General features: G+C 38.8%; 2 long non-coding RNA genes across 2 annotated transcripts in view; one reads left to right on the forward strand and one right to left on the reverse strand.

Annotated features, from left to right (window-relative positions):
* Positions 1-125: 125 nt before the first annotated feature.
* Positions 126-16397, reverse strand: LOC140344885 (uncharacterized). The gene is made up of 4 exons (XR_011923693.1): positions 15831-16397; positions 15558-15684; positions 11696-11788; positions 126-3985 (listed from the first exon to the last, which is right to left on the reverse strand). It is a non-coding gene; the product is annotated as an uncharacterized lncRNA (long non-coding RNA).
* Positions 16398-17459: 1062 nt separating this feature from the next.
* The window catches only part of LOC140344892 (uncharacterized), a 266326-nt gene continuing 257400 nt past the window's right edge, over positions 17460-26385 (forward strand). The window contains exon 1 of the long non-coding RNA XR_011923700.1: positions 17460-17572. This is a non-coding gene — a long non-coding RNA (uncharacterized lncRNA). The remainder of the gene's footprint in view (positions 17573-26385) is intronic.

The following is a 26385-nucleotide window of genomic DNA, read 5'->3' on the forward strand; positions in this document are numbered from 1 at the left end:
ATTTAAAGGAACGAGATCCAACATATGAAGCTGTTTAGACTTAAATCCATTTTACTATGGTGATTGTCTATTCAACAGTCTGGGGGAAGTAAAAACCCCCTCAGCTTTTGCCGTTATAAGTAGATTTGATAGGTATAGCACCCCTTTAGTGTTAGGCCTTTTTAAGGATAGTGAGCGTGATGGCACACCATCTCCTGTTGTCGGGAAGTCACCCGGTTCTGGTGAGATGGGAAGCCAACCACCTGCCCAAAGTATTTGTTAGCCAGCCATTGGACAGGTTTGAAGCCCATTTGGGAGGGAGTTTTATAATTATTATTAAACAGGATTTATATAACGCCAACATATTAGGCAGCACTGTACATTAGGTAGGAGATGCAAATGAGAGACAGATACAGACAGGAACACAAGAGAAGGAGATGACCCTGCGAAGAGCTTTAAATCAAACAAATTCTTGGAGAAGGTTTGAGGTTTTCTGCAGAAGTATTGATGAGGTGCCCCACGTGTTGGGGCTGGCTAGCCCAGTTTGGCCAGGGTTCCTCTGAGAGGCACTAGGAAGGCAAGGAAGTTCTCACCAGCATGTAGACTTGCAGAAGAAGTTGCAGAAAGACTGCTGGACGGAAGACTTACCAAAGGATGCTTTAGGACAGGGTGAGCTGAATTCGGGACTGCCATACAAGCGGCTAGTCATCTCTTCTTTCCAATGTGTTTCTATATTGGTTTGAAACTGGATACAGATTACTACAAATTCACTTTTGTCTTCTTTGACAGGTGATATCTGGACTGAGACCTGGGTTTCCTTACAATGCTCTTCCCTACCCTCTATTGCTAAATTTGAAAATAAAACCTAGACAAAATGTGGATTGGGTTCTGAGTACTCATTCGGGCCACACCAGAACAGAGAACTTGTGAACATAACAGCCTCTCCGGTGCTACACTAGTATTAAATAGTGCTGGGGATAACAGGAGTGATTCAGCAGTAATCGTGATTACATTCTCCACTTTGCTAAAAGGAATTCAAGCAGACATGGTAATCAATCCATAATATGTTGGCGCTATATAAATCCTGTATTATAGTATTATTAATAATAATGTGACAGCCATGTGAGCGATTACTTGGTGTGCCCTTACATGACCTTGTCTTTGCAACAAAAGTAATTTGCTGCATTTCCAGCAGAGCAATCCTCGGAAGAGTATCCTATCACAAATATACTTTAATTTACTATTTGGCACATCAGGCTTGTATCTTTAGACAACAATGACAAAGAAGAAATGCAGAGAAATTTAATGAGCATCTTTTCATTCTTACATCAAGTTAGAACCAATAAAACAGAAACTTGCTCTTTGTACTGACTTGATCCCAAAGGAGGATTGTAGCTTTGGACAGGGTGTGAGCTTTCAGGCTCCACTAATAGAAATCTGTGCTTTGTTCAGTATATTATCTGTCTGTTGCACCCAGAGGATACACTCTCGTCAGTGAATAGTAAAAAAGTAATTTGCTATTTGCTATGGACCAGATCCATTCCAGGTTTGCTGGATCACCCAGCTTCACTGATAAAAGTGTATCCTCTCCAGCCTTGTAGAGCTTTAATAAGTCAGGGCTATTGCTTGTCCTTGCTTGGTAAAATACTCTGACATAAAGGGGCGATGTATAATTCAGCTAGGAATGTTGATGCACTCTTTGAAAGGTGGGGATTTTATGCCTATGTATATTCAGAATCAAACAGTGAAAACTTTTTTAAGTTCACTTTTTAAACTATACATCAGCGTTTGTCAAATCATTCTGTACAAAAACACACAACATAGCAAAAACTAATAAAACATAACAGACAAAAACAATAAAGATGTTTCCCATAGGGCAAATCTATCAATGTATAAAACTCCAAAATGAAAAGAATTCCAGCTCAAATCTAGCAAAAATTGTCTAGAATTACAATATCCTTACAAGAGGGGAACACATATAAAGCCTCTATATAGATCTGTGTTGTGGATGATGCGTTTCGCAGCAGATGTTCCACTTCTTCAGGTTGTGACTCCAAATTATTGCTCCATATAAGATGCCAATCAATCACGTATATTCATGTAGTGATGTGTAACACACTGCTGTCACATTCCTCATTCAGGTAATAGTTAATTAGCACAGCGTGACATCATGCCTGGAATGGCTTTGGAAAACTGTCACTGGCTGTTGGGATTAATAATTATTATACAATCATCAAATGTAACACAATACTAATACATGTTCCTAGGGTTAATGGTAGCAAAGTTGAGACGTGTAGACAGCAATAGTCTTTCAGCCACAAACACAGATGCCGTGTCATTTTCCTGCATTTCCCAACACAGGCAATGAACCAAATAATGAACCAAATAGAAATCCCATTGTCATGAGCAGGTCCTAGCTGCAGGATCGCATTGAGGTACATTAGAAAACCCTGAATGCTTCAGTTTTAATGGGGTCCTTCAAAAACACAATACATCTGAAAACACAATGCATCGCACCATAATGTACGTGTTTTCAAGTCCATCTGGTGTGAAAAAAGCCCCGAAGATGTCACATTTTGGGACTGCACAGCAGCTGCTTTCCCACTGCAAGGCAAAAATGTAATAAAACAGGCAAATAACTAGATACGTATTGTGCTCCAGACGGCTCTTTATTGTAAAACAATATCCTACTTTTCTTTTGAGACTGCAGTTCTTCATTAATAATAAGAGGATTTTGTGGGTTCCTTGCTTTGGCTTTACTTATGCCATAGTGAAGACATTCTGAGTAAAGTGAAAATGTAAAACCCTCATCTAAACATGGGCTTCTCCTATGAGCTCCCTTTGGGTCTGTAAATTATAACATTGGAGGCTTTCGTTATATTTGATCAGTGCTATTATTGTGCCATTTTTTTTTTAATTTGTGAAAAGTGCAAATAAACAAAACAAAGAAAGCACAATAAATCAAGTTAGAAATTCAGGTCTGTCCTGTGTCATTTGAGCACTTCCCTTATTTTGGTGGCCTTCTAGTTTTTATCCTGGACCACAGAATGATTCGCCTTTATGTTGTAGAGATTTGAGGGTAGGAATGGAAGCTTAGCAAAGACAATGGGCAGAGTTGACACCACTAAGTTTTTAAAAATGTTGTTGTGTTGTTGAATCAAGATTTAGGAGTCAACTTCATGTCTGGCAGATCAACAGTTATTTTTCTATATTTGCAGATTTTTCTATATTTGCAAACAAGAAAACATGCATTTATTGCCGATTTAAACCTGTTACGGGTCGCCCCTTGGTAGGTTACATGGGATTATCTGAAGCACAGTCTGAGTCTTATCTGAGTCTTCACCAAAGTACCCTGCAAGGAGTGATGGGCCAGTGACCCCAGTGGCCACCAGACTACTTTGCTGCAAGAAGTTCACCTGATTATGGCTCCCAGGCTCTCCCCACTAGGCGTCACAGCGATCAGACGGCTTTAGTGTAGGAATAGCTAATCAGACAGGATTAACACGAGTCAAGGTGAGGTAGTAAAACAGCCTGGGGGCAGGCAGCAATATCGAGTAAAGTTTTAATCAAGCCATGGTCAAAATCCACGAAAGAAGAATTGAGAGAATGCTGGGCAGAACTGGGGATAACATCAATCATAAACAGGATCCAATCTGCTCATCGGCTGCAGAACATACTCACAAATCCCCTCCAGCTGTGCATGGTGTGCCGGGGATGCAGAGATTTAGTGCATATGACTAGGGAAGGCTGGGGATGTTATAAGCTGCTAAACAGAGGTGCTGAAGTCGGAGTGGTAACACCAACACTGTGTTTTTTTACACTTTGCATTAATATACCCTTTACTGTAACAAATTACAAAAAATTTGATTTTTTTTGACAGGGGTCCAAACATTAAAATATAATATTTTTTATCTTCATTACTTGCTATGGAGAAGCAATACAATGTTTTTGTGCAATGGACTTTATGAATCTGCTCCTAGTCTCTTTGTAGATTCTATTGATGGACCTGCAAATTGAAACACAAAACACATCAAAACCATATACAACCAAGTGCCTTATAAATCTTAAATGGAACAGACTTTAAACATAACATAATAATTGAACACTGTGGCCCTCATTTATTTTCAGCAAGACTTGACCACTCTCTATGGGTCATCAAAGAGCAGTTGAATGACCAAGCCAACACTATGAAGGACAGAGCTAGGTAGATGTCCAGGTCCCACAGTTAACCTGGGTCTAGGATACTAGGGAGTCTATATGGACACGGGCATATAAAAAAATACTAATTTGTAGACCTTAAAAATGTTTTACGCCAAGTTGGGTTCACTAATATTGGCATTGGTCATTGTTGCTTTAATACAAAATGCAAAGCCATTAATATTATCCTTTGCACAGTGGACAGGCCAGCCTTCTCATATAGCCTGAAATGGAGATGAAACCAGTAACAAAATGTTCCCGATTAATTTGATGAAAAGATAAGCTCTGTTCAATGACACCATCTGGCTATTGGTTCATTAAAGGTCATTTTCAGTAACATGTTTTATTATACTGTATCTTTCCCCACTATGTAGAATATCCATAACAATATGTAGAAAGAGCTTGTCATGTATTGAATATTTTGGCAAGTGTCTCAGTTGTCAAACATTCAAGATTCAGATCAGTATCTGTATAGAGTAATATCCTGAGGGCTGTAATTATTACTGTCTGGTGAAAGGAGATGATGAATTCATTTATGTTGTATGTAACATAACTCTAAAATCATTATCATTACATTATCCTCTTATGTTGATAACTCCGGTTTTATAGCTATATACATTTCTTCTTTTTTCTAACTGAATAGAAGTGAGAAAATTAAATATAATCGTCTATTACATGTTTTTGTTCTGCTAATGTCAGGAAGCATGGATGGAAAAGTATGATGTTGTCTACAATTGTAAACTTTAGCACAAAACGGGGGCTCGGAGGTTAGCACGCTGGCTTTTACAGTGCTAGGTCCCAGGGTGAAAAGTTATTATTAAGAATATTAATAATTTTAATAATATTAAAATCCCCAAAAAGCAAGAACAAGATTTTGGTTTTGCTTGATTGGTAGCTGGGGGCATGCTGACTCTCTCCATACTGCGCCCGCGAAAATTTCCTCGAACTTCCAATGGTTCTGTGAAACCATCCAAAGAGAAAATTAAAACAGGAGGATTCCCAGAGCTGCATTCAGCCCTGGGAATCCTCCTGTTTGTGATCCCCGAGGCATTAGAGGTTAATTAACTTCTAGAGCCCCGGGGATCGCACACTCTTCTCAATGAATGTAGCCACAGCTGCAATCATTGAGAAGATGCCCGACAAAGGAGAACCTCCTGACATTGTAATATAAGTATAACTTACAAATTATACATTTGTTACAGATACAAACGTATCATTTGTAAGAGATACTTATATTACAATGTCAGGAGGCTCTCCTGTGCTGGGCATCTTCTCAATGATTGCAGCTGTGGCTACATTCATTGAGAAGAGTGTGCGATCCCCGGGGCACTAGAAGGTAATTAACCTCTAATGCCCCGGGGATCACAAACAGGAGGATTCCCAGAGCTGAATGCTTGAAAATGGATGGTTTCACCATTTTAACTGACATGAATTGTGATATATAGATATATACATAAAAGCCCCACCCTTTGAAGCCAAATACACAAAATATATTTTCTAGGGGTATACCACTATTTTATTTATTTGTCTCAATCTCAGGAACCATTGTTTCATGCTTACCATTCATCTTTTCTATGTTCAGTTACTCATAAAAATCACTTTATATCATTTTAGGAAATACCTTTTAGGATAAGTATGACTCCAGACTTTGTAGCTATTGGTTTCTGTATTTGACTGTAAGCTTTCATGTATGTAGAGCTATAATTTTCCTATGTAAAAAGGGCCCCTTCCAAGGGCATTAATCAGCGGTCCTCTCTCTCTCTTTGCATTGATCAGTGGCACTTAAATATTGCAGAAAATACAGCCGCGACCTTTCCTCTTAGTGATCAGCACTTCTGCCTTAAGCACTGAGAAATTGCGGGTTTGTAGACAACTCGATGACAAGTTCAGACGAGCTTCTTTCAAACTCTCTGACATCGTGCCATTAATCTGCTTGTCAGCTCCATTCACCTTAATAACACAGGCCACAGGAAGGAGGATTTCACAGTGTTCCGGATTAATTTCTGCCAGGGTCAGGCAATTATGTGTGTTTCTGCTCCTGACATGATTGATTTCACTACCATTCATTATTGACTATGAAAACCAACATACAATGCAAGATACAGCAGTTAGCGGAGCTAAGCTGACTTTGTGAGGATCAAATTTACCTTTGAGATGTTTCCAACCAATATACATAGTTTCCATAGCTGTGTTATATTTTACTTCTGTTCACTTCCTCATGAACATGATAATTAAAAAAAAAATTCTAACATGTTTAGGAAAAGCCTTACTAGTATTTTCTAGCAAACTTTCTGCTACTTGGAGAACCTGCCAATGATACCAATTCATGTTGCAGGCTGACAACAAGCCACCCTATAGACCAGTGGTCGCCAAGCTTTTCGGACCCACGGACCACTAAATTTACCAGCTCAGGACCGTGCATGTGCGGGGAGCCATGTGTCACTCAAAGGGGAAGAAACTTCCCCCATATTGACGTCATGATGCCAGAACCTGCCCACCACCCTGAGGCTACGATCCGTACGGGAGACATGGTCTGTGGCTCTTGCCGGTGTGCCCCGCAGTGGGGTCCTTCCCTTGACCCTGCTCAGGGGTGCACCGGCCAAAGCTGTGGATCACCAACCACCGGTTGGTGACCGCTGCTATAGAAAACACTAAACCACTACTACTGCCATTCAACCCCTCACTTCAGTTTGCTGTTTGACCGCCTTTCTGATAGACTTCATAGGCAGCCCAACAATCTGCTAATACATCATACATGGCAGGCAAAAGGTAGTGCTGTTACTGGCAGGGTCTCCAGGCAAAAAACTTTGCAGCTGATTGGCAAAGACAGGTTGTCTAAGAAAATTGTATACAGATGGTATGATGGCAAACATAGTGAAAATAAATATTTGCTTTACATACGCCTTAACAGTGTACCATTTAGTGCCAATAATATGTATTGAATGTAACATTCATTTGGGTTTGCCTGGACCATTCAGGGCAGTTTTTTTACAGCCTGACAGATCCTAATTGTGTCACAGTACTTGTGAAAATCCATATTATGGAATAAAGTTTTATGTAATAAGCTCCCAATAGAACTTCAGCTAGCAGGCAGGAATATGTGTTGTGGAAACATAGGTGCAATGAGACCTATATCAATCCAGGATGACATGAATAGCATATAGGACTGAGCTAGGGGTAAGATACCAACCAGGGCTGCTTTTAGGATGATTATTTTAAATATTTTTCCTTAATTAAATTTCTAAATTGAAGAGCCCAGTCTAATGGCAAGCATTGTGGTGCTATCTATGTAATTTGTTGATTCGAATATACTCTTCTTGCACTCTCTTCTTTACTTTGCTACTTAGACCTCAGCCTATCAGATTTTAGGGCCCAGGTTGTCCTCTGATGAAAGAAATTACCCTGGAACCCATAACTGGTAATGTCTATGCATTTTTTTTTTTATCCTGATTCACTAAACAAAAACACTGATGCTTGGTAAAAAAGTGAATGTGCAAAAACATACCACAAAAAACGTGCACTGGGGTGCTATTGTGATCCTTCCTCTAAAGAGAAAGGGCCACCCAGATTCCCCAGACCCCCTGGGGCATAACAACCCTGACAGAGCCTGGGTACTAAGACCACCCAGCTGTAGCCGAGTGGGCCTACTAGCCTGTCTGACCGAAATTAGAGTGGTTCCATTCTCTGTGGGGGTGGCCTAAGGCTTCCCACCAGGTACTAGGCTGGGAGTTCCCCCGAAGAGATTCCCAGTAAGGGAGAGCACTTGACCATAAGACCAGAGCACTTCTCAGACTTCAGGGCCGGCCCATGAGGGAACAGCACCCTCCATCGACAGTGGCAAACGACACCACACCAGTGACAGTGACAAACGTAACAATACATAAAAAAATAAGTGCTCAGTGCATAGCACACATAGGTAATATACATGTATGAGAAAAGGAGCAATATTTACTACTCACTGCTCACTCTACCCCTGATGACCAGAGACTGGTCTGGAGTTGCTTTTCACTGTGTTATGTCAGCTTATGGAGAGAAATCCTACTCATGGATAACTATCCCCAGTACCTGATTAAGTTGATATTTATGAAATTCTATGTAGATATAGAACCTATGCAGTCAATGAGTAATAGGTTTATCCTATCCTGGTATAAAATTAAAAACTCCAAGGATTGCAGAAGATGCTTTGTTCATATTGCTGCTCTTCTTGGTGAAGGGGATGGTAGGTTGGCATAGTGTGGCATTGTAAAAAAACAAAAAAAGTTTAGTGGTAAGTCTAGAAAGCAAAATCCTAGTAAAAAAGAGACTAGGGTGCACATAAATGGCTGTACAGTCCCACATAACAGAACTTTACAAACCAAAAATGCTTGGCAGATTGGTTTGATGTCGTGGGCAGTACCATAAGAAGCTGACCATTTCACCAGCTGTAGCTGGCTTTCTTATGGAGAGAAGAGAAAGCCAGCTCTGGCCTGCAGGCATAATGTAAAACAGAAATGGTTTACTATGCAGGATATCTGGTTTTTGTGACTTTCCATTTAGTGGTTTTCCGGCATGCATGCCTTGCTTCGTAGAATTGTTTTTGGTCTTGTTAAACTTTCTAGGAAAATTATTTGGAGTAAAGGGGGATGAAAACAGACCATTTGGTGCTCTGTGAATACGTGTTCAGTAATGTAGTAGTTTATGTTCTCTGCTTTACATCTCTTTGTATATCCTTTCACATCTGTGTTTATTTTCCTTTCAGAATTTCAGTAAATAGTATTCTGACTTTTGGTTGGAAAATCTAGAAGATTGTTTAGATCATTAATACATGCCATATTGTGGAAGAGTAGCTTATCCCGTTACTGGACTGAAAGCAGGTCCTTGCTATTCAATCAAAAATTCCAAACCTTAGTTGGAATGTGCACGTTGGTAACATTACTATAATTCTAACATCAGCTCATTTTCATTTTGTTAAATCTTTAACACGTTCCTTCCTGACTTGATGATGATGATATCACCCCCTCTTCCTATTTCCTATACAGTAATCTGCCAAATCATTACACCCACCTGCCTGATATTCTGTAGGTATTTCCAGGCAAAATCTTTTTTTCAATATTGAATAAAGTATGAAAGCGATAGATTGTACATCAAGTTTTTCTTTGCTGTCTGTGTTCCCATTGGGAAGATTCATCCCTTTACTTGTACTAGTAATCTTTGTCACTAAAATTATTTTTTTTTGAGTTTCCAAAAAACAATGAACAAAAGAAATGAAATAATATAATGGGGACACAGATGACAATTGTCAAACAAAAAATACATTTGATCTTTGGAGATTTCCACTAACTATCTGTTGCTTTTCTGGGACAGGAGTGAAGTGAAATGTTACCACTGGTGCTACAACGGCAAAAACTAACCTGGCAGAGTTTGTCTGATTGTCTATCATACACTTCTCCTCCCCAACAGCCATGTATATATTTATTTCCTCCTAAATATGTGTGTGTGTTTGCTACAATGATTTGTTATTTTACTCTGAATGATACCTCAATGCACAAACACATTGTGTTATGGTGCACCCCAATGCATAGATGTAAATGCTCTGGGAAGCACTGAACTGTTCACATAGAAAAGGCTCATTAGGTCTTGTTAAAGTGGAACTTTCATCCATAAAAAATAAAAAGACGTCCTTATTGGTGGAAAGCCCTCAATCCCTCTGTGATCCTAGTTCAATTGGTTCTGCGCTGTCTTTTTTTTTCTTCCAGGCATGGACTGGACACTGGGCGCTGCCATCGTCTTCTGTCTTCCGCTGGCATCACCCGATCTCACACTGTGCAGGGATGAGATCAAGAGATGCGCCTTCCTGTAAATGTAAAAAAACACTGTGCTTGGGTGAGATTAGTATTTTTTGCTTTACATTTCAGGAAAGCCCTGCATGTTCGTGACATATGCATCCCAGAAGGCTGTGGGTTCCCCCTTCAGTGGTGGTGGAAAGGGAAGGAGAAGGGTTCTCCCCTTTAAATTTAAAATAAATATTTAAAAAAATGTTTTTTTCATTATACCAAAGGGCCATACTTTTATACAACATAAAGATTGTTTGTGATAGGTTTGCTTTATGGACTCCTGCTCCAAGCTGCCCCAACCCCCATTTATGCTAAGTTGCAAACCACTTGCAAATCTATGGTCAAGTAATATTTCAGCCCTATCATCTTCTCATCCACATCAACTTCCCATTGACTGTTCATTGGTGGGTTCCTTTTGGGATTCAGAAGACATTCTGCAGGCATTCTGATGACGTCACAGCAAAAGTAAAACAAGTTGTGCAGTTTTTACCATACCTGGAAATACCAGAAAGAGATCCAGATGGCAGGTGGGTAAAAAAACACCCAATCAGGTTTTAAAAAAAAACAGCAAGTTTGGCCCAGACTTGGGTTTTAATGTAACATGTTTTACGCACCTTCCCCTTGTGATCCAACCACACCTACTGTGCTTGCTATATTACTAATATTTTCTAATGCTCTGCTCAATTCCTTAAGCTACTTACCATCACACTTACGACACTCATGGTAAAAAGGATTTACCAATAGAAGGTGATGGAAGCTGCCATTACTGAACTAATTTTAAGGAATGCTAAATGCCTGGATGTAAAACTGATCTTGGTTTCCGTAGTGTTAGTCACACCTAAAACAAGCATGCAGATAACTCTGTGACAATTAGTTAAACACCTGAGCTGTATATTCAGTCTGGGTCAGTGATTCTAAGAACAATGAAGGCTGAGGATCAGAACTTCAATTAGTTAAATTGTGTATTATAGAAACAGGTTAAAAATTGAAGTTTATATAATCTCTCAGTGAATGGTCCACTTTATGCTCCTTGACTCCTATGTGACCAGCCGATTACCCACCCCTCCTGCCATTACCTTACAGAGCAAGCACACTGACTTTACACTTATTAGATTTTTGTTTGGATGTGACAACCTGATAAAGGCAAATTTTACATATATTTATTTATAGATATATTTTTGCAATATATCTGCAGGGTATTTAATTTACAAAAATAACTCCACCTAATTAAATATACATTTTGTGTAGTTTGCAGCAGGATTTATTCTCTAGATCTCTCTGTAATAATTTCTGAGACACCAGCATTTTGTCACCTTCCATCTTTCCTTATGTAGTGTTATTTGTGCAGACCTGATTGTATTTCTGCATATAGACAGATGCCCTGCAGTGTGATATAGCTGCACCACCCTGTCCTTACACGATCCCCTGTCTGAGAAATCCTTGCAAGCTTAGCCACTGCTAAATTAAACCTCTCAGACAGAACCAACCGTGAGAGCCCTACTTCATTATGAAACATGCATTTTCTACAGCTCATTGTTTATTGAGTCCATTTAACCTATTCATGGCGAGAACTTAAGTGTCAACAATGGTGAGCACCTGCTGAGTTAGAATCTGAATGATATACTGTAATTATGGATGGAAAATGCTACCAGGTGCTCCTAAGTATTTAAATGAAAACAACTTTTAATTGTGTTTTCCATAATTACCCTCCTACACGTTTCGGAATTGCTCTACTTTTGGATTCTCATGATTTGCATAGGTCCTTCTCCCATGTCTCATTGTGGGCCCATTCATTCAACCTGAAAAGAAAATGAACTCAAATGGACAAAAAGAAAATGAACATAAACTTATTACTTTATTTAGGTTGCTTTTTTTGTTATAAAGGTGGTAGGAAATTGTAAAAAATTAAGGAAACCTTTAGTCACATTTTGCTTCTATTTCTGTTCTAATGATAACCTAAATTTTGGGTATGTTATGTTCTTTACTGGTGGTCAACAGAACTAAAAGATAGAGTGAATCCCTCTAGCAGTACCATAGGCATTAATAAAGACTGGATAGAGATTCTAATTTCCCACACAATATCTGGAGATGAAAATGATAACTGCCTACCAGGCAATTGTATGCAGTCTAATCTGCCCATTGTGGACCGGTAACAGGGACAATTGGCCATACTGGACAAAGGAAAAAGGGCGTACTTGGCTTGCTGGTCACATAATAAACCTGTTGGAGGAAAATTGGCGTATTTTGTTTTTGACTAACTGAAAATAAGGATTTTAGAGATATGTAATCTATTATTGTATTATTGAACTTACACAAGGGTATTGTTACACTTTAAAACCATCACTAGACACCTACATTTTGAAAATTAAATTAAGCATTTGAGTATCATGATGACATTATGCGCCTGATTTATTAAAGCTCTCCAAGCCAGGGGAAGAGTATCATGGGAGAACCTGGATGATTCAGCAAAAATGAAATGGATCTGCTCCAGTATTTAAAACCTTTGCCATCTAATAGGGAATAATTTTTAAGAAATCCATTCCAAGTTTGCTGAATCTCCCAGTTTCCCCCATGATCTTCTGCAGACTTAGAGAGCTTTGATATATTCGGCCCATTGTATTGACAGCTGATAATTTCTGGGCTCTATGTATTTCTGGAATTTTTTTACTAAATTTGTTTTAATCCACATTCCAAACAAGTTAGTGGAAACCATCACAAGTGAGGGAAACAATTGTCCCCATACCAAGTGTCCTCATTGGAATACTAGCTTTTACCTCTTATCCTAGGAACAATTATCATTTTGGATTTCCCCTCACTTGGGGGTCACAATGATCACCAGTACAAACAGAGTGGTGAACCTCTTTAATGAGGACACAGATAAATTGAGAGTGCATCTAACCCAGAAAAAACCCATAAAATATTTTTTCAGGTCTCGAGGGACCCATGCTAAAACCAGTATTTTGGGATTCTGAGTAAAAAAGCTTCTTTAATTGTCGATCAGTGGAAAGAATGCCCAATTTACAGCGTTTGCTAAAATACCATCTATAAAAAACTGAAAACTGGGTCATGCAGCTGGCTCTACCAAGTGGTGTTGGCCTCAGAAATATGCAGGAATCATCAAATTGGAGATCAACCAGACACAGTTTGAGGAACCCCTAGCAACCTCTGGAGGAACCCTGGGATTACATGGAACTCTGGTTAAGCATGGCTGGTCTAACCATTCTCCAATCTATCAAAAACTAAAAAGACTTTCTTTATTTTTTAATGCAAAAATACAAAATTCTCTGTCATTGCAGTACACGCTGAGCACTAAGCAAAAATATTTCTTTTACCAGGGGTTAGGGACTGATTTAGCTTGTTTCAAATTCAATGTCTGTTATGTTATGTGTATATACCACAGCTACTGACATTATTCCTGCTCTAGTCCCCCATAAAGCCAGCATATTCTCTACAGGCTGACAAATCCTGAACTATAAATGCCCAATTTTAGGGAGGAAGTGATAACAATGCTGAATTTCAATAGCAATATTCTCATTGCTCTCTTGGAAATAACCCAGAGGGTTAAAAACTTATCTGGGAGTCATCTGGGAAATATGGTAACAATACGAAGGTAGGTATCTTACATGTCAGTCCTCAAGGGCCAGATTTGTATATACACATATTTATTTTCTATCGCTTCAGAGAAATACTAAAAATGTGTGTAAAGGAAGAAGACCCCTGCTCTAAGGTTTATATACACAACACATGAGATATTAACATTTTCCCAAATTTACCCAAATCCATCTACGTTATTGTCATCTAATCCCCTAATAGCTTGTAATGTTTGCTTAGATTCATGATAAATAACAAGAACAATCTCTAATCCTACACAGAGCTGCAATGACAAAATATTGCAGCTTTGTATGTAAAAATACATTATTAAAAATAATTCCTTACATTTTTCACATAATTCTATTCTATACCATTATGTTCTATTCTCTATACAGACTCAATACAGAAGCAGCACCAGGAAACAATGAGTTGTGCTGCAGTGTTTTGGAAGGGAAACAGCTCTGATATGTGTATTTAATTTGTGTATTTAGCTGTTTTTCTGAAATTCAGCATTTAGGGGCCATTCATTCTCACAAATCTTTGAAATATACCTGTGTGTATTTATTTCATCCATTATGGGGGGTCATGGATGTTTGCATATGTGTTTTTCAGGGAAATAGTAATAGAATGTGTTCAGGAGTAGACACATGCACAAACCTTTCTATAACAATTAGCTGTCAAATGTGATTTTTAAAAATAAAGAAAGGGAGGGAAAGACCTTGCAACTTTAAATTCTGTAGAATTAAACATTTAATGTGGCAATTTATTTGCAAGCAAAGCATTATTGCAGTATTCAACAGCAGATTGAAACAACTCTACATTTATACTGCCGTTAAAAATATTTGCAACGGAAAACTGGTATCATTTAAAAACAGACCTCTTGCAGAAAATCGGGAGGTCTTATATTTATATAGGCAATGGGTGGTGTATGAATTATTCAACATGGCTGCCCCTGGTATGCTTTTAGTATTACATTGTCAGATAAAACTATACACTGATAGACACGAGAAACATGTTGTGTTTCCTTACTGACAGCATGTCCAGGTCTTTTTTCTTGCTCAAATATTTTTAGGAAATACTGTTCTAGGACAAATATGTAGGCTGCCATTTCTTATTCCTGAAAATGTTGGCTCCCTGATGTTTTTTGGCATCAACACATTCAATGACTCCAGATCCGGCGTGGAACAAATAAAGTAATGTCAGTAGTCTTTATCTACATATTTGTTCTGACACTATTGAGGCTTTCGGGGTATCTTGACGACTAAAGCTGCGTACACACTTCCAATTTTTGTCGTTGGAAAGGATCTTTCACGATCCTTTCCAACGACAAGGGAGTGCACGATGCATGAACGGTGCTGTACATACAGCACCGTTCATGCTCTATGGAGAGGGCAGGGGGGAGAGCGACGGAGCGGCACCCTGCTGCGCGCTCTCCCCTTCCCTTTCATTAGGATCGGCTGTCGTCCATCGTCCGTGGATCCGGCAGGTCGGTCGTCCGGACGATGGACGACACCGACTGTACACACGGCAGATTTTCGCCCGATAATTGGCCGATGCCGATTATCGGGCGATAAAAATCTGACGTGTGTACGTAGCTTAAGCAACTGGCAATTTCCAAAAGGAAGTTAGCAATGGCAGCCAACACACGTCACCGATGAAAGGTTTCCTTTAAATACAATGCCTGGTTTTAGCACTGCTGATTATTCAACAACAGCAACGTGGATGTAAAATCAGTTTCTGCATAGAGTTACTGAAATCTAACTTCACATGTGACAAAATAACTTTAAGGAGCGAACATTAGCAGTTTTATTGCCTGTAGCATAGTTTAAAAGTGTCATACCGATCGTCGAATATAAAAGGCCTGCCAAAACATCATGCAAAATGCACATTTTTATATGTATAATCCGCTATAAAAAAAGCACCTAAGGTTGCCTCTCTTGGAAGTTATATTACATACAAAATCATCCATAAACTTACAGCTGGAGCACGGAGAGCCAATAACCTTGTCTGTAATGTTCCATATCTCTACAAGCCATTCATAGCATACACACTGTTCTTTGTTTCTTCTCATCTCCTTGATCTTCTCTGTAATCTTGAATGTATTCTGTAATAATAAAAACACAGCATCTAGCAGTGATGGCGATAAACTTGCTAAAACATCTTAAAATGGTAGATTTGACATCAAGACAACACAGGGGAGTTGCCAAATGACAAATGATCCTTTCTTCTTTCTAAATTCAGCATACTTACATCCTTTTAAATATTAGAATTGAATATCCATATTAAAAAAAATGAAAATGACTATTCCGAATGTATCTTTTTTTTTCCACCCCCTTCTTGATGATATTCATTGTGCACATGAGATGGTCGAGCTTTTGCTTATCCTCTGCCTAAATCCACAGTCATAACAGCCATTTAGTTCATGAATATGTTAATCCTGGATGCATACGAAAAAAAAAAATGAAATTAGCTTGCAGGTTCCCACTATGCAGTGCGAGGCGTCGCCTTTAACTAATTCAAGGAAAAGTAGAGCTATCTCATCATTTTACTTCACGCATGGTGGGATTAGCACAATAGGAATCCAATTTTAAGGGTCTCCAATATGTAGACCACCCTCCCCCTTTTTTATTAACATTTATGGCTAAGTATAGCTGAGAAGTTTTATTAATAACCCAAACACAGTGAAGAAATTGTGTTCTTAACTATTAATAGGAGGTAGAGTATGGCGCCATGCAAATTTTTGCAGATGCACCCAGCATGGCTTAAATTAGATTTTTTTACATTTCTTTTTTTAAATGAATGCGCATGGATAGGCTAGTTGAGATTAAACTGGATAATACCAATATAGCTATACCAAAATATTAAAATGTTGTATGTAGCTGGTAATTTCAGACTGCTGATATACAGTAAATGACTGTAAATGTGACGTACACTATCATGCACCACCCATTGTTAGGGAGCGGCTCATGTATGGTACTTATTGATGGTAATAAAGGTGGAGTAATTACATGTAGGTAGCTGGGAATTGTCTGTAGCACTGAGAATATTAAAGACGTATGCACTTTAATAATGTATAAACGTGTCAAGCTTCTATCAGGACACAGTGGCCAGTGCACCTATTGTGTCAATGCTGCAGAAAGCTCTATAGCGATTGGCCACTGTCTGCAACACATAATACTGACTGGTTATAAAGGACTTGTCTAGAAGAAGCTTGTAGGTTCTCCATTGTCTGCTAAACTTCATATGACTATATGACTGCATTCCATGTTATCAGGGGGTCAGACAGCTGTGGAGCAAGAATAGAATTTCTTTATTTTCTATTTTTTAAATTTTTTTTTCTGCATAGCTAAAAAACATTTATTAAAGGCAAAAAAAAATGACATGGATTTAATTAAATTCTGATCAAATTCTGCAGAAATATCCCTAATGCCTTTTTTGTATGCCGAGAAGCAATATGTTAACAAGGTAAAGAATTGAGACATTTCTTTTCTTTTTTTCCATTTTTTTCCCAACAAATTGCGTTAACGAAATTGGAGTGGAGCGGGCAAATTGTAAACTAATTGAAAAAAAAAAAAACGACAAAAAATAAACAATGCAAATAGAATAGGGAATGGCTTAGTTTGTAAGCTTTTTGCAGTTTTGCTTTTATATTTATATTCTTCAATACTTTACTTGTTTTCTTTTTTTTTGTTATAGATAAATGTAAGATCACAGTCTGGGCTGGATGCCAAAGGCTGGTATTTCACAGCAGCGACCGCCTTGCAGACAAGAGCTGTGGGAAACAGGAGGGAGAATCTCGCTTAGGGTACCACTACTATGGAGACACAGCTGGGCTGAACAGGATTTGATAGAAGCAACCAGCCAGAGATGCAGGACGGGTATGACTTGAGCCCTGCCTGAGCAGGCAGTAACCAGAAGAGCTCGCAGCCAATCCGCCCATGCTGCCTTGTATGAAACCAGCTACTCGCCTCAGCCAATCAGTGACATTATTGGTGAGAAACTCATTTACATCATGCAGTAATGAACCTTGTTTAACATATATTATTTTTTTTTCGGTGTGATTAGGTCCCCTCATTAATTATTCTGCCTGCATAATTTAACTCGCTATGTAAAAAAAGATGGCTTCATTCCAGCAATCATGTGAGCATGTGCTATTTCACACTGTCAATGAGACAATTATTTCATTTTTAATGCGGCAGATTACATTTTAACCCCTTCCCGTTGACTATTCCCATACAACGGCGTTTTATTAATATTTTTTATTCATTCATTATTCAACAGTCAGATCTTTTTTATTAATTTTATTTCTAACACATATCCTTTATTCAAAAGTATGGTTTTTAAACCCGTTTAAAGATATTCTTTGGCCTTTGTCACAGTCTGAGTCAAGTTAAGCATGATTATTCTTTATTTCTTTCCATCAAGGTAAAATCGTATTAAGAAACAGCGATGAGATCATTTATGAATAAATGATAAGCCCTCATTCTCCCCCGCCATTGCCAATGCCTTAATGTTTTCTCTCTACATAAAAACACCGTATATTCATTTTTCCAAATCGTAAGACGTTTAAATGTACGCCTAAGGCAAGCAGCCAATATATTGTTGTAAAAAACCAGAAATGTTAGTGGATATTATGCAGGCGTTAATAATAATGCTTTTCATAAATGAGATAAATAAAACAGATACAAGCGGCTGTGCCGAGTTTACAGAATAATGATTAATCTTAGAGGATATAACCTTGCTTTTTAAAAAATATATATATAGCGTAAAATTCCCTATGCTCCCTACCAACCATTATCAACACTTGCTCATTTCATAATAAAAGGAAAAAATATTCCTATGTTTAATTCTGGGGATGAGGATCTTGATAAAATGGCATAACCAGGTGAAAATTCTATCAGTTTTTTTTCCTAGTATGTCCTCGAGGCCTTTTAGGAAATTGCAGTGGAGAGTTGCCTGGCCTCTCTATTGTAAAAAAAAAAAAAGGTGGTTATTATTTTTTAAAATAAGATTTAAATTATTTAAAAAAAATAAAAAATCTGTTTTAGTGAATCCTAGCGAAAGCCTCCATGAGCTGTAAAAAAATTAGAAGGAACCATAATGAGGCGCGAAGAGACTCTGGAGAGAATGCAGAAAAGGTGACCGGTAAACTGTGGCTCTTTCACTGCGCCGTGCATTCCATCATCTCATCATCAGTATTCCGCGTGCAGCGGCTGTGTCTTGGTTCAGCCACTCACTCCCCTGCTGCAGATCCTGTAATTTGAATCATGCGTAATAATATATTATTCTTCTGGGGGCCTCTTTCTGTAGGAGAGTGGTTTTCTACATTCTGCTGTAAGAGGACTTCTGGCTCAATGCCAGGGCCTAGTCATTATTCACCCAGGCAATCAAGACCGTCTTCCTTAAGGAATAACATCTGCACTGGAGCCTGTGCCAAAAAAATCCTCCCCATATTATAAATTAGAATTTCTTGGAAATAATAGTGCTTAAAAATACTGCATCGGAAAAAAAATCACCAGGATCCTCTTTCAGAATTCTTCCTTCCATGTTTTTGTGTTCACACCATGTGCTGAAATTCTTAGCTTAAATCCTCTGTGGCAGGAAGAGATTAAAATAAAAGAGGGGGGAGAAGACTTGAAATCAATGGCGACTCAGCAGAACAGGCATTTATATTCTTAGCGGTGCCAGAGAAGCAGGAGAGTCCCGTTACGGATTTATATTTACATAGAACTGTTTACTCCAACCTAAATTCTTCTTCGTACATAGGGAATACTTCATTATTGCATCCATTTATCTAGTCACCATTGAAGGTTAAATTACCTGTCTCTGACTGAAAAATTTCTGTTACCGCAATCAACTCTGGAGGTCGCTTTTGTCGTTGTCGAGAGAATTCTTGTTTTTTTTATACTTCCAGGTTCATGTGCGGCTTTCCTGTTGATTCTACAAAGCCTGATCCTAGCTGATAATATAATTATGCTTTACAGCCGCATAAAATATTTAAAGGAGCATTCTGTTTTAAAAATTACAATATGCGTCTATAAAAATCTAGCATACGTCTTGGAGATCAGCTAGCTATCAAGCAAGGATGCACCTATTGTTAAGATCATGCCGAGTGATGACTCAGCCTAAGTTAATTGGCTTTTAGTGCAGTTTTTATTGTCAATTCTGAAAATTAATCACAATATGTAATGCCATAGGTAATATTTTATGTAAGGACATTGTTTAAGCTATTGTGTTAAGATTATGGTGGTGTTCACTAATTTGCAAATTGTGATAAAAGTATTTGTGTGGTTTTAGGCAGACAATAGGCCTGATTTATTAAAGCTCTCCAAGGCTGGAGAAGATGGCTAGAAGGCTATCATGGAAGAACCTGGGGGATCCAGCAAACCAGAAATAGATTGGGTCATTTATTACCATCATTTGGACCACGTCTTGCGAACACTTTGCAGGCTCAGGGAGGTGGGCGAGTTGTGTCTCTGAACAAGGTTTGATTCTGCAATGGGAGAGTGGCATCATGACGTCACTCTGGGGTAAAGTTTCCATGCTTTTAGTGGTCCACGACCTGCAAAAGGTTGGGGACCACTGGCCTAGGCGATCAAGACTGAATGGGAGTGCAGAACCTCCCGAGATGCATGACATAGGTATCCCGGGAGGCTCTGGGTGCTCAATGCTTGGAAAAAGCATTTTTTCCTTTAAGCGCAGGTGCGAGATTGTGTGACGTAGGTGCGAGATCGGGTGACGTAGCCTGCTCTAAAGGGGTAAAAAAAGAGAGCTGATCTCATGCAAGTGCAGTGAAATCAGCTCTTTTTTCCCCCCCTTACAGTGGACACCTGAATCATACATACCTGAGTACATGTCACCCGATCTCGCACCTGCGCAGTGACGTGCCAAAAAGACCGAGGAGGAAGAAGAAAGTGAAGAATGAAGATGGAGACGCCCAGAGCTTCTTTAGCATCAGGACGAAGAGGAATTCCAGGACACAAGTAGGAACGGATCGCGGGAAGGACCAGCACCATCGTGGGACCCGCAGGATTAAAGGTATTTTTTTGGTTTTCGGTTTTTAGGAAATCTATTTCAGGTTTGCTGGATTATCCAGGTTCTCCCATGATAGTCTGTTTTCTCCAGTCTTGGTGAGCTTTATTAAATTGCAGTATTTTTAGGGTTCAGTGTATTTTTTTAAATTTATCTTTGGTGAAAACTTGTTTTTGTTTAATTATGGATTTGGAGTTGGAAATGGTTATCAAAAAAGTTTTAGCTTTTATTAGTCTTTAAGGGTATGGATTGGATTCTAAAGGGCAGTATTTCCAATATAAACCTGAAGTCAAGAACACAATGGCGTCACCCTAAACCATACAGAAGGAGGTGTAAAAGTATCTTAAAAGTATTATTTTATGGAAAGAATAGTTGAAACTTGGGACAATTTCCAGTAGAAGAAAAAGTTGGGTCAATAAATGACTCTGAACATGCTTGGAATAAACAAATCCATCCTCAGACAATATTAAAAAAGAAGACTGTATGGACCAGGTTGTCTTTATTAGCCACCAGTCCTCAATATTTCAATGATACCTTAGAACTCGTATTTAAAGTGAACCAAGTCAATGATAGCTGCTGCCATATATCTGTGACAGGTTCCTACAGATGTGTATTTAGCTCTCACATGATGCTCTGAAACATCAATAAATTAATGTGTCTATATCACTAAAGACTTATTACACTAGAACTTATGTTATCATGTGTTATTTGAAGTGTGGTTAATGCTAGCTGCTTGATGGTCATACTCATTCAATGGCTTCAGTTCATACTGTGCCACAATAACTAGTATGCAGAACAGACGTTTGTCATATAGTATGCCTAAAAGGTGGGCAGACTCCCTGAGCTAAATCATTTTACTTTCAGTGTGCTATGATCAAAGCTAAGAAGTTAGGACAAGGACTAATACATTCTATAATTCAGTTTATGTTTTTTGCCACAGACTGGCAAAACATCAGTATAACTGATCCAGTCTGATTCTCCCCATTCCTTTCTCAATTTCAAAAACTGACTGCTTTGTTTAAAAAAGGTTAGTATTTGTTCACATGCATTAGTCACAATTTTATTTTATGCCATCCTCTACACCCGGTTACACTGGCATCGCCAGGGCAAACTGACAGGAGATGTTTTCATATTTTCCAAGAACTCACAACCATAGATAATATATATAATGAAATGATCACACAGAATTCAAGCCAATGGTCTTGACCAATAATTTGTCCATCTGTTTTCCAAGCCTATGGGTTTTGGATTGTATTTTTTTATTATTACTAACATAGTATGTTGCTGTTTCAGCAAGTTTTTCACCTGCCTTGTTACATTCAGCATATTGGAAGACTAAAAGCCTTTTGTGAAAATAGATCTTTCTTGGATGTTTCAATACAACCAGTAACAGATTTCACTGTATGTGTCTGGCAGGACTCTATCACAGTTTTTTTCAACCCTTTTACCCCAGAGCAGGGCCGCCACTGGGGGTAAAGGGGGAACCAAGTATACTCCTGTATCACAACCCAATTATCATTATTACACAGTATTTATATAGCGGCAACATATTATGCAGAGCTTTACAAAGTCCCTAGTCATGTCACTAGTTGTCCCTCAAAGGAGCTTACAATGTCTTTAAGACAATCTAATGTTATATTTGGGGGGAAGCCAATTAACCTAACTGCATGTTTTGCATAGTGGGAGGAAACCCAAGCAAACACGGGGAGCACTTGCAAACTCCATGCAGATGGAATCCCAGCCAAGATTCAAACCTGGGACCCAGCGCTGCAAAGGCCAGAGTGCTAACCACTGAGCCTCCATGCTGCCCTATGCATGACCCAATGCAACTAACTTGACTTTTTCAACGTTGGGAAAACAGGGGTGGGGGATGGGGAGTGGTAGGATGTTTACCTAATAAGCGGCTCTGGCCCAGAGAAACGCTTTAAATAATTTTAAGGCCTTAGGGGACCCTTGCTTAAACCAATAAATTAATCAGTGGGAAAATACACCTTATATGTATGGTCACTGAACAAGAATAGGCATGCTACTGCCCTTATGGTGATGATTACAATACTATCCATACATACAACAAAAAATGTTTTGATGCCCTGTATCCCTGTCCAAGTGGCATTGGTCCAGGAACTATGCAGGCACCATCAAATGTAAGGGTCCATTAGTCACATTGTAAGGAACCCCTAGCAGCCTCTGGAGGAACTCTGGGGTTCCATATAACCCCGGGTGAAAATGGCTGCTCTAAAGAATAGGTGCCGACACTCACCTTGAAGCCTGGTGCTTTTTTGCATTTAGGCCCAGTGCCTGTCAAAGGTCCTAATTTCTAACTAGCAAAAAATTGGGAAAATTCACTGCTGTCTTGTCCATTTGAGATTATTGTTCTGTCTGTCGGCACATTCCACTTTATTTAAAAAGTAGTTGTTATCACTTTTTGTGTCTCAATATACAGACCTTGCTTACTGTTATCATACTGAGGACGGTTCTCCCAAATAGATATATTTGATATACAGAAGTTGAAAATTGAGTTTCTTCCCCCAAGGATGGAGAAAGTGGGGGAGGGTTCTGTTCAGAGAGGACCAGAGGCCCCCTCAGCTTTTATTCACACCTTTATACTTAAGCAAAAAACTTTGGCTCTCCAGAATAGTTGAAGGCCCCTTTCAGGCCTCTACAATCCATCTTATTCCCAAGAACTGTTTTGACCTTGCTGCTAAGGCGAAAGATGACAAATTGGTAATAATTATTCACTTTTGCAGCTGTTCCTGGCTCACCTCAGCTAGGACTGACCACACAATTTAAAGGACAGTGATCCATTTCTATAAGCTATTGTTCTAGCTCTAGATCAGATACCGATATACAGGGTGTTAAATGACAGGTTGGGCACAGTAAATGACTAGCTGTGAGAAGGAAAAAACATTTAGCCTGAAGACAACATAATACAATGTTATAGAGAGGGAACAAAGTGTCTGGGATATAATGGGAAAGTTGCTGCACTATAAACACGGGAAAGGTCTGATACTGAAAATAGAACAAAGTGTCTGTATTATGGAAAATGTTGTTTATCCAGTAAACATATAATTAGTTCTATTAGTGCAGTGTTTACCCTAAATCTGAAATACAAGCTTTGTTTTTCACTGACCTTCACTATGTCCTTCCCACCCCCTTGCTGAGCAAAAACATTTAAAATAATAACACCTGTAGAAAGAACAAAGGTAGTCCAAGCAAGGTGAAGTTAATCTGCTGAGGGAAATGTTAAATATTCCAACTTTCAAAAAAGCTCCTTACATTGTGCTACAGGGCCTTCCGGTGAATTTGGAGTTGACTAGTGGTCTAGTTCAGTGTTTTTCAACTTTTTTTGAGCCACAGCACATTTTTTACGTTGAAAAAAATCCTTCGGCACGCCACAAATCAAAAATGTTACAAAATGACACTGTAGCAAATTCCCTTGTCTCTAAGAATAAACAAGGCAATTAGGCTATCTACTGCCACCCACTGACATGGAAGAGTATTACATTACACTGCCAGTCACTACAGCACAGACACTCGATAATGTTTTATCCAAATAATTGGATAATTTCCCATGGTACACCTGAAGATCTCTCTTGGCACACTAGTGTGCAGTGGCACAGTGGTTGAAATTCACTGGTCTAGTTTAACATTATTAGCCATTTTTGGATTTTGGGCTTATGGGATACACCCAGTAATACTCCACTGAAATTTACAAGGTGTTCACTCTATCCAACAAAGCTACTTAACCCACCATTTTGCTGGCAACATGATTCCCAAGACTTGTATTGTATAGGAGCTTTTTAACAGAGTTCACAAGCCTAACTAAGTAATGCAAAGTAAGAACATTATTATATTTATAACAAAATAAATACATTTTTGTAACACTGTATTTACCCCAATTCATAGGCAGATCAATGGCATGAGCTTTGATGTCAATTAAAACTATATTACAAGTTGCCATACCTAGGCATATACATGTAGGTTGGTGGCTCAGTGGCTAGCACTCTTACCTTTACAGCAGTCCTAGGTTTTATTCTTGGCCATGGAGTTTGTATGTTCTCCTTGTATTTGTGTGAGCTTGTTCTGGGCACTCCAATTTCCTCCCATATCACAAAAAAAACATTTAAAATATTAACAACTGTAGAAAGTTCCACGGAAACCCACAGTATCTGGACTGCCTATGCTTGGGGAGCGGTGTGTCACTCAAAGGGGAAGAAACTTCCACCAGAGTGACGTCATGATGCCAGAACCTGCCCACTCTCCTATCACAGGCCCAGAGCTGCTTGCTTAATTTCAGGAGGACAGTAGCGCAGGGCTGCAGATGCAACAAAAGTTGTGTCCACAGCCCTGCGCTACTGTCCCCCCAGGATGTTTAGCAAGCATGTCTGACCCCGTGATGGGAAAGTGGGCAGGTTGTGTCCATACGGGAGACAGAGCTGCGGACCACCAACATTTTCTCCATCGACCAGTTGGTGACCGCTGCCCTAGACACCTAATTTACAATCCATCATTTTGCTCTAAAAGTGTCTGGTAAAAGATTTAGTCTACCCCGATCCATTGATACATTTTCAGGAACCATTCACTATGCTATATTTAGCCACAGAAAGCATGAAACACCTGGAAGTTCTGGAGTATAGGGAACATGAGATTTCTTCTTTTGTGGCAGTTTTCTGGATCTGGACTTGCACCACTAGTCCTGAATTACATCTACACTTCAAACCCATAATCATTATTACATGCCCCCATGGTGGACCTTACAGGAAGTTATGCCGACTAACATTGTGCAGGCAAGGTCAACCAATATAGAAGGAAGTATGAGATCAGCATTACCAAGATATGAAAAATAAAGAAGTGGGCTGATTTATTAAAGCTCTTCAAGACTAGAGAAAATAGGCTACAATTGGAGAACCTAGGTGATCCAGCAGTCCTGGATTGGACTTTTGAAAAATGATTTGCTATTAGTTGACAAATGTTTTCAATCGTGGACCAGTTTCATTCCAGATTCTGTATCACCCAAGTTCACCCATGATAGTCTATGTTCTCTGGTCCTAAAGAGTTTTAATAATTCAGTCCCAGTGTTTTGAAAAGCCAAAACACAGAAATTATAGTATTTTGCAGTGCTTCATCAAACAAAATGTCATCTGTTTAGGATTTATGTTCATTGTGTTAGATCCAGTGTATGATAGGTGGAGTATACTGAGCATGCTGTATAGAGTATTGAGCATGTTGACTTCCTGATCACATCAATAAAAACTTTGTGGTATAACATGGCCTAATTATATCCCTGTTCTCTTTGTTTAGGTCATTTAGAATCATACAAGCATCATTAGCTCATTTATGATGATTCTTTAATCATCCCGTAATAAGAACAATAAACAGCACATATCCATTATACATTTCTAACTGCGCTTTCTCCAGTCCTTCATCTTCAATTTAAAAAGCTATTAAACATGTCTTTAACAATGAGGCGGGCATTAGGAATGTTTTGACAAGGTGTTTTATGCTTGACTACTTCCATTTTCTACCCGCTGATAAATACTGCAGAGTGGATTGGACACTGCGAGACTGGGAAAGGTCTTCGGAGAAACAGAGAAGCCATTGTATTAGCTTGTGATGAGTGAAAATGGTTTACACAAACATGTCTACTTTCAATGGTACACCAGTGAGTTTTTTATTTGAATGAGGTGACATAAATCACATTTGTTCCAAAACTTGATTGCTGAAACAAGAGAAATATTTATTTGATAGGAAAAAAAAGTAAATGGACATGTTT

This window comes from Pyxicephalus adspersus, chromosome 1 (assembly GCF_032062135.1).
Source record: "Pyxicephalus adspersus chromosome 1, UCB_Pads_2.0, whole genome shotgun sequence".
In the NCBI taxonomy this organism is placed as follows: domain Eukaryota; kingdom Metazoa; phylum Chordata; class Amphibia; order Anura; family Pyxicephalidae; genus Pyxicephalus; species Pyxicephalus adspersus.